This window comes from Amborella trichopoda, chromosome 4, assembly GCF_054954075.1.
Source record: "Amborella trichopoda isolate Santa Cruz 75 chromosome 4, AtrichopodaSantaCruz75HAP2 v2.0, whole genome shotgun sequence".
NCBI lineage: Eukaryota > Viridiplantae > Streptophyta > Magnoliopsida > Amborellales > Amborellaceae > Amborella > Amborella trichopoda.
In genome coordinates, this window is record NC_142339.1 from 10,821,698 (window position 1) to 10,831,556 (window position 9,859).

A 9,859-nucleotide genomic window follows, 5' to 3' on the forward strand; every position below is an offset into this window, starting at 1 on the left:
ATATTGAAAATCCATAGAATTCTTTGGATTTCAAATATCTAAGATACCTAATTTCCTCCTATCCAAACGGGCTAAGATTCCTTTGGTCATACTTCAATTTGTCGGAAACATTATTTGTAAAATCAAACCAGAATGGTTAAACCGACATGCGCCTAGAAGCAGTTTAACTGGCCTAACTGATGAACTAGCCCATTCAATAGTTCTAACAATACAAGTCTTGGGTAGTGAAAAAAGTGTTGAAAAAAATTAAAAAAAACAACTAAAATATGAAAAGCACATAAAGCTGGGTGTGGTTTCTATAATGTTGCAACCTTAAACATTCCAATTAGGGCCACCTCGAAATTTTATCATAACATGCAATTTTTGTGAAAAATATTATTAGCATATCTAATTACAAAATTTTAAACTCCAAAAATAGTTAAAATCAAGTAGATCTATAAACTTATTAAAAACTTGAAAATGGACGGTGTAGATAACGTGTTGCAAGATGCACTATTTATGGGATTCAAAATCTTTTCTTTTCTTTTTTTTTTTCATATTCAATTGATCAATTAGAAGGTTTTCAACATTAAAACTACATTTCCGATGGATTTTTGAGGTGCATATTAATTCTACATTTTAAGGTTGCAACCTTATATAAAATTTTTCCTATAAAGAATGATTAAACAAATCACATTCAATTGAAGTTAAAAATTATTGAAAAAAATAGACTTTAAAGAATCGATATGTGCCTATGTCAAAAGTTCGTCCTCGTCAAGGAGGACAACATACCCAAATTTGAGCTTGATCCACCATGCGGATCATGAGATATAAGCATGATAATTTTGTCCCATTTTTAGAAGAAGGTAGCAGCTTTTGACTATTTTTTGACATCTAGTTCAACTTGCGGCCTTACTATTTTTGGAAAGTATGACCTAAAAAAATCTATTTCGAGTGAAATTTGGAAGTCATGGGTTTTTTGCCCTTATGAAGCCGCCTGTGGTGGTCGGGAGATCATCTAAGATTATATCAGATTCATAGAGTTTTACCATGGTGTACAGTTAAAAATAAGCTTGATTATGTTAAATGGTATTTTAGGGATTAGATTTAAATGTACGGGACATTTTGAGAAAGTTATGTCAAGGGTAATTTTGGAATGATGTAAAATAATAGTGTAGAGTTCCAAAGCCACAATTCTAAGATTGAGAGAGAGGAATTCCAAGATTGAGAGAGAAGAGTCCCAAAATTGAGAGGGGAGTCCAAAGCATGCAATGCATGCAAATTTGAATTGGGAATAAGTGAAGTCTAGAATTTTTTTCAATAATCTTGTAATTTCGTCCCTGCATATAGGTTGTAAGTAATGGGAAGGAAAACTTTATTAGAATGATGTAGAAAGAGTCTAGAAAGCTCCTAAGTGGTTTATATATACATGTACTATGTTTTTGTACAAGTAGAATGATGAAATTGTGTTGAATTGAGCTCTTTTGTGTGCATAACTACAAATTCAAGTAAGCTTTATTCCTCCCTATTTTTTAAGAAGTGGTATCAAAGCCAAAGTGCTTAAGAATGGCCCCCTTGATCCAACCACAAATTCCCCTTCTCACCAAAGATAACTATGAGAATTGAAGTATTCAAATGAAAGCATTGTTGGGGTCTCAAGATGCTTAGGATGTTGTTGAAAAAGGGTATGTAAAACCGGTAACCCCACAATAAGAAGCCACTTCGGATCAAAATTAAAGATGCGTGCTAAAAGAGTCGAGAAGGTTGGACAAGAAAGCTCTCTTTCTTATTTACCAAGGAATTGATGAGAGAACTTTTGAGAAAAAATTTTCCACTGAAAATTCAAAGAAGGTATGGATGATTCCTCAAAGTTCTTTCGAATGAGTTGAAAAGGTGAAAAAAATGTGTTTCAAACTCTTAGGGCTGAGTTTGAGGCATTAAAAATGAAGGAATCTGAAAATATTTCGAAATACTTCTCAAAGGTTTTAGTTGTTGGAAACCAATTGAGAAGAAATAGAGAAAATATAGATGATATAAGAGTAATGGAGAAAATACTACGATCACTAGATCTTAAGTATGAGCACAATGTTGTAGCCATTGAAAAATCAAAAAATTTAGAGGCTATGACTATTGATCAACTCATGGGTTCCATGCAAGCCCATGAACAAAGATGGCAAAAAAGGACTCAAAACTCTTTGGAGCATGCACTACAAACAAAGCATACAATGAAGGAAGAGAATGAATAATCTCGTGGAGGAAGGGGCCAAAGAGGTCATGCCAATTGAAGGTGAGGATGTGGTAGAGGCAACTTTAACTGTGGAGGTGTGAGATATCAAAACCACCCACAAGCTCAAAGAGGACGAGGAAGAGGTAATTTTTCACGGCCATACAATCATTCAAGGTATGAAAAATCATAGATTTTATAATTGCAAAAGATATGGCCATTATAGTTCTGAGTGTAGATATCGTTCCCAAAATGATGTATTTGAAAAAGCTAATTTTGTTGAAAAGAAAAATGATGATAAAGAACCAACTTTGTTATTAGCTTATAATGATAAGAATGATAATCAAATGGATACTTGGTATCTTGAAATTGGTGCAAGCAATCACATGTGTGGTTGGTAGAAAGGTTTTGTTTGTGGAATTGAATGAATTAAGTCATGGGCATGTAACATTTGGAGACTTATCAAAAAGACCTTTAAAAGGCAAAGGTAAAATATTGATAAAAATGAAGAATGATGGTCATCAATTTATTTTCGATGTATATCATGTGCCGGACATGAAAAATAACATTTTGAGTGTGGGGCAATTATTTGAAAAAGGCTATAATATTTTTATGTAAAATGGTAGCCTTTACTTGAGGGATCAAAGAAACAGTTTGATTGCCAAAGTGATTATGACTAAGAATAGAATGTTTCCAATTAATATCAAAAGTGAAAATGTGAAATGCCTCAAATCTATTTTGAATGATGATTCATAGTTATGGCTTCGTTTTGGGCATCTTAATTTTGGCGGTTTGAAATTGTTGTCAAAAGCAAAAATGGTGAATGGTTTGCCATGGATAAAGCAACCCAATGGAGTACGTGAAGGGTGCATTATAAGAAGGCAGCATCGAGAAAGCTTCAAGAGTGGAAAATCAAGAAAAGCACAAAAGCCTCTCCAACTCATACATATGGTTGTGTGTGGACCAATTGAGCCCATCTCACAAGGTACATTCTAACCTTTATTGATGATTATAGTAGCAAAACATGGGCTTGTTTCCTTAAAGAAAAATCGGAAGTTTTTGAAGTGTTTACGGAATTCAAAGCTTTTATGGAGAAACAAAGTGGTTTTCAAGTTAAAGTGATAAGATCGGATAGAGGTAGAAAATACAATTCTAATGCTTTCCAAAAAATTTGTAAAGAACATGGAATTTACAACTAAATGACCACATCCTACACACCACAACAAAATGATGTGGCAGAAAGAAAGAATAAAACTATTTTGAATATAGCAAGATGCATGTTAAAAGAAAAAGAAATACCAAAGGAATTTTGGGCCAAGGCCATTGCTTGTGACGTAAATTTGTTGAATAGGTGTCCCATAAAAGGTTTATAATATAAGACACCCGAAGAAGCTTGGAGTTCCTACAAGCCAAATGTAGAGCATCTAAGAATCTTTGGGTGTGTGGCTTTTGCTAAAATTCCTGAATATAAGAGGGCAAAGCATGATGACAAAGGAGAAAAGTGTGTATTCAAAGGGTTACAAGTTGTACAATCCCATTACTAAAAATGTATTATTGAGTAGAGATGTGTTCTTTGATGAAAATGGAGTATGGGATTGGAAAAATAATCAAGAAAAGAAAACTATTGAGGTTGACGAAGTGGAAGAAAAGGGACAAGTTGAGCATCAAGAAGGGTCTTTGAAACCTATTCATGATGCTTCTTCTAGTGGCCAAGCTACTTTAACTAGCAGTTCATCTCATAGGCCCATGAAAACAAAAAGCCTTCAAGAAATTTATTCGGTTACTCGTAGGCTTGATGCTGAATATGAAGATCTCACATTGCTTTCTCTTTATGCAGATTTGGATCCTATTTATTTTGATGGAGCGTGTAAAAGTAAAGTGTAAAAAAAGGCCATCGATGAAGAGATTGAAGCAATTGAGAGGAATGATACATGTGAGCTTACAACACTTCCTAAAGGCCACAAATCAATTGGTGTGAAATGGATTTACAAGACAAAGAGAAATGCTAATGGGGTTATCAAAAGGTCTAAACCAAGGTTAGTTGCTAAAAGGTACAAGCAAAGACCCAGAATTGACTATGATGAGGCATTTGCCCCCGTTGTTCATTTGGAAACTATTAGATTAATCGTTCCTCTTGCAGCCCAAATGAAATGGAAAATTTTTCAAAAGGCTGTGAAATCGGAAGTTTTAAATGGTGTTCTTGAAGAAGATGTGTATATTGAACAACCAATTGGTTATGTGAACAAAGGGCAAGAAACTAAAGTTTATGAATTGAAAAAGACTTTGTATGGTTTAAAACAAGCACCTAGGGCATGGAATAGTAGAATTAATAAATATTTTCTTGAAAATGGTTTTTCTAGGTGCCCATACGAACTTGCCCTATACATAAAGAAAAATGAAAATGGAGATATTTTCTTGTTTGGTTATATGTTGATGACTTGATCTATAAGGGAAATAATTCGAGCATATTTAAAGAATTCAAAGAATCTATGATTAAGGAGTTTGAAATGACCGACATTGGTCTCATGTCTTATTTTCCTAGTATTGAAGTTAAACAAATGGATGATAGAATTTTATGTCACAAAAATCTTATGTAAAAGAAATTCTCAATAAATTTAAATTGGAGAATTGTAATCCGGTAAATACACCTGTAGAAAGTGGTCTAAAATTGATAAAAGAAAGTGATGGAGAAAGGGTTGATGATCCTACATTTTTCTAAAGTTTAGTGGGAAGCCTCTGATACCTAACATGTACAAGACCAGATATTCTTTATGGAGCTGGTTTAGTAAGCCGGTACATGGAGACTTCAAATACCTCTCACTAGAAAGCGAAAAAAAGGATTCTCCGGTATATCAAGGGCACATTTGACCATGGTTTATTCTATTCATGTTCTAATGTTTGTGATCTTGTAAGTTTTGTTAATAGCAATTGGGCCGGAGACTTGGATGATAGGAAAAGCACTTCCAGGTACGTGTTCTACATGGGGAGTACGATATTCATATGGTCATCAAAGAAGCAACCGATCGTGACACTATCAACTTGTGAGACCGAGTATGTAGCTGTCACATCAAGTACTTGTCATGCATTGTGGCTGCAAAATCTTCTTAAAGAACTTTTAAAGCCTGAAGAGATTCCCACCAAAATCCATGTAAATAACTTGTCAGCGATTGCGTTAGTAAAGAACCTGATGTTTTATGAGAGAAGCAAGCACATTGATACACGGTTCCATTTTATTCGAGGCCAAGTGAAAGAGAAGAATGTTGAACTTGTTTATACAAAGACACAAGATCAAGTTGCCGACATTTTAAATAAACCTCTCAAACATGAATTGTTTCAAAAATTGAAAGTTATGTTAAGAGTAACCAAGTTGAAAAATCAATCTTAAGGGGGGGATGTTAAAAATAAGCTTGATTATGTTCAAGGGTATTTTGGGTATTAGATTTAAATGTAAGGGACATTTAGAGAAAGTTATGTTAAGAATAATTTGGAATGATGTAAAAGAATTGTGTAGAGTTCCAAGGCCACAATTCCAAGATTGAGAGAGAAGAGTCCCATGATTGAGAGAGGGGAGTCCAAAGCATGCAATGCATGCAAATTTAAATTGGAAATGAGTGAAGTCTAGAATTTTCTTGAATAATCTTATAATTTGGTCCATGCATAGAAGTTGAAAGGTATGAGAGGGAAAACTTCATTAGAATAGTGTAGAAAGAGTCTAGAAAGCTCCTAAGTGGTTTATATATACATATATTATATTTTTGTACAAGTAGAGTGAAGAAATTGTGTTGAATTGAGCTCGTTTGTGTGCATAACTATAAATTCAAGTAAACCTTCTTCCTCCCTATTTTCTAACACATACATGCACACAGTATAGTACTTCCTGACTGTATCTTCTTGCTATCTCTTCGCTGCCCCACCTGTTTGGGGCGAAACTTGGGGAACATGTCCGGGGTATCATGGCCACTCTTGTTCGAGGCCAAGGATATGCGACTTTTACAAAATCTTGGCTTATTCCACAAGGACTTCTGTAGCCCTTAGGGCATATTTTGCACCTACAGGGAAAATGAATAGTTATCTTTTTATGAAAAAATAGGAGCTTTCTTTTGTTAAGAAGAGAAGAGAACCCTTTATAAAAAGGGATCACGCCATTGTAAAAGGAGATGGAATTTTATGAATAAAAAAAAAATTCTTTATGTAGAGAGAGGCCCATTTGTGGGTGTGTTTCTTTTCTTGTGATTATGTGCCCGTGCTGGAATACTCGTATTTGCCCATTTTTGTTCTTTCTTCTTGTGATTTCCTTCTCGATTTTTAATTCTCTCTCTTAAACGTGGTTATTTTTTTCGATGTTGTTTGTCGATGAATTTTATACTGCATCACATGGTGTTCATATTCAAAGAGAGATATTTTTGTCGTCCTCCATATGGTTGTTTCAAACTTAATTTTGACAGCAATTCACTTGGTAATCCGGGTCTAGCAAGCACAGGGGTGGTATGGGACTGGTATGAGTCCTCTTTTTTTTGGTATACTGGTCCTATTCGAGTGGCTACTGCCAACCATATTGAAATTATTGCACTACGTTACGGGCTGTGTCTTTTTAAATAAGAAAGCTTAGGTGTGAACTATTTTATGGAATGAGACTCTCTAAATGTTATTAAGTGGTGCAATAAGGAATAAAGGATTCCGTGGAAACTGAGATATTTTTTGTTACAAATTACTCAACTCACTGAGTCTTTGTCAATTTCTTTTCGACGTGTTTATAGTGAAAAAAATGTCAAGGTTGATACTTTTACCAAGTATGGTGCGTTCTTAACTTTTTTTTCGGTTATCGACAATGTAATAATTTCATTGTATGTACATTTCAATAATAAAGTTTATGATATTCACCAAAAAACAAAATCCCCAAACCATTATTTCCACTCGAAAACATTTAATCATATGTATCCCGACCGTTATTGCACTTGTCTTTAAAGTTGTGTCTCAATGAAACGATTTTCTTGGTAGCTTTTGATCTAGTCGTGTGAGTCCTGTGTAGAGGCGTTTAACAGGATTTTTGGTTTGTTTCTTTATATGGCTAAAATATTGGACAAGAAATGGGAGTCACAGTGCAACAAACATGCAAAACTAGTCTCAAACGTGAGAGAGAGTTGATGGAAGAGTAGTGTGATGAATTTGCGAGGGGCATCGGGGGAGATAAGGCAGAGGTGGAGGAACTCAAGAGAGAATCGGCAAAGGTGAGAGAGAGAACGCACAATTAGAATGATCACCCAAAAAAAAATTGTACAGACCTACTCTAATACCAAGTTAAGATTCAAAAATGGAAAATACAGAGAGAAGAAGAGAAATACACAAGATTTGTGAAACTTTGGAGGAGAGATTTGAATGAAAACAACTTTTCTAACAATTCATACTACCTAAAAAGGGGTATTTGTAGATAATATAAGAGTTTGAAATCTCGTAATTGTAGGGATCTATACAACAATACAAATCCAAAAGGTTGCAATCCCTTAATTGTAAGGATCTATGCAAATTGAATGAGAAGGAAACGGTAAACTGAGGTTTACTGCGTCTCTAGCCGTAATACTCCCCCTCAAGTTGGTGTGTGTAAGTCGATGACACCCAACTCGGATTGTAAATATATATGCTCATTGATTACTTGTTCGAAGATATTGAGTTTGGATGATGCCTTAATCCAACTCTATGTATTTGGTGTAGTCGTGAAACACAGGGTTGGATGCAATGTGTAGGGCAGCTTGATTATTGCAGTAGAGGAGCATGGGCTGTGAATGTGGAACTCTTAAATCTTGAAGGAGATTTTTAAGCCAAATGAGCTTACACGTAGTGGTTGCTATGGCCCAATACTTGGCTTCGGCAGATGAGCAAGATACGGTGGATTGTTTCTTGGTTCGCTAAGAGATGGGGTTATTACTAAGAAATGTACAATATCCGGTTATAGAACGACGGGTAGTAGGGCAGTTAGCCCAGTCTGAGTTGCAATATGGAAGTTGACGATGGCATGAGGATTCCTTTTCCAGGATTTGATTTAAAATACCTAAGAACACGCATAGCTGCATCTATATGAGGTTGTCTCGGTGTTTGCATGAATTGACTGAGGACATTGACAGAGAATGTGATTTCCAACTGGGTAATGGTTAAGTAAATTAGGCGCTCAACAAGTCGTCAATAAGAGCTTGGGTCTAAAAGAAGAGTTCCATCATTTGCATTGAGTTTCAGATTTTGTTCCATTGGAAATGCGGCGGGTTTTGCCCCGAGTAAGCCTGTTTCTTCAAAAATATCCAAAGTGTATTTTCGTTGGGAGAGAAATATTCCCTCTTTCGATCTAGCTACTTTGATTCCCAAAAAATACTTAAGGAATCCGAGATCCTTTAATTTGAACAGATGGTGAAAAATCTGTTTTATCGAATCAATTGTAGAATGATCATTCCCGGTGAGAATGATATCGTCAACATAGATAAGAGAATGATGTCATCAACATAGATAAGAATGACTGTAATCTGGTCTTGAGTTCTGAGAGTGAACATGGAATAGTCTGCCTTGGATTATTGAAAACCTGCCTGAATAAGGGAAGTAGAGAATTTGGAAAACCATTTTCGAGATGCTTGTTTGAGGCCGTATAGGGATTTCTTTAGGTGACAAACAAGTTGTTCTCCATGCTCCATCCTTTCCTTTTTTTAGGAAATCCAAGGGGCAATTGCATGTACACTTCCTCAGCTAGGTCACCGTGGAGGAACGCATTGTTGACATCTAATTGGAACAAAGGCCAGGATTTAGCAGCTGCAATGGCAAGGAGACATCGTACAGCGACAAGTTTGGCCACAGGAGAGAATGTCTCGTGGTAATCAATGCCTTCGGCTTGGATGTAACCTTTTGCTACAAGCCATGCTTGGTAGTGTTCAACACTTCCATCTATATGGTATTTGATTTTGTACACCCACTTGCACCCAATGACATGTTTACCGTGTGACAAGGGTGTGACAGTCCAAGTATAGTTAGATTCAAACGCTCTTATCTCGGCAGTCATGACATCTCTCCAGCGGGCACCTTTCATGGCAATGGTAAAATTTCTGGGCTCATGGTTAGATGATATGGAAGCAAGGAAGACACGATATGAGGAGGAAAATCTATCATAAGAGATGTAATGAGCAAGGGGATAGGTGATACCATGCAAAGATGTGGTATTGGTCGTAGGTGAAGAGAGTGTTGAAGAGCATTGATAATCTGCAAGCCACCGGGGCGGACAAGACGCTCTTGAGGATTTGCGAGGCGGTTCATTGGTAGGAGCGATTGGATCCAATGGCGTTGGTTCAGCTGATGGCAAATCCGTAATTGGGGTACGTGGTGGCAATTCGGGAAGTTGAGTGGAAGGGTTGGGGCAAGGAGAAGAAGGCACAACAGAAGCTAATTGAGGAGGTGAAGGAAGGGGATTTATCTTAATGTCCTCAATGAGTGGGAAGGGCATAGACGAAGAAGGAGAGAGGTCCTTGGTTTTTCCTTTCTCAATAAGAAATGGGAAGATAGTGTCGTGAAAAGTGACATATCTACTGACAATGAATTTGTGGTCATCTAAGTCAAATAGCCTGTATCCCTTTTGACCGTAAGGGTACCAGTAAAGATACACTTGCGTGCATGAGGAAAAAACTT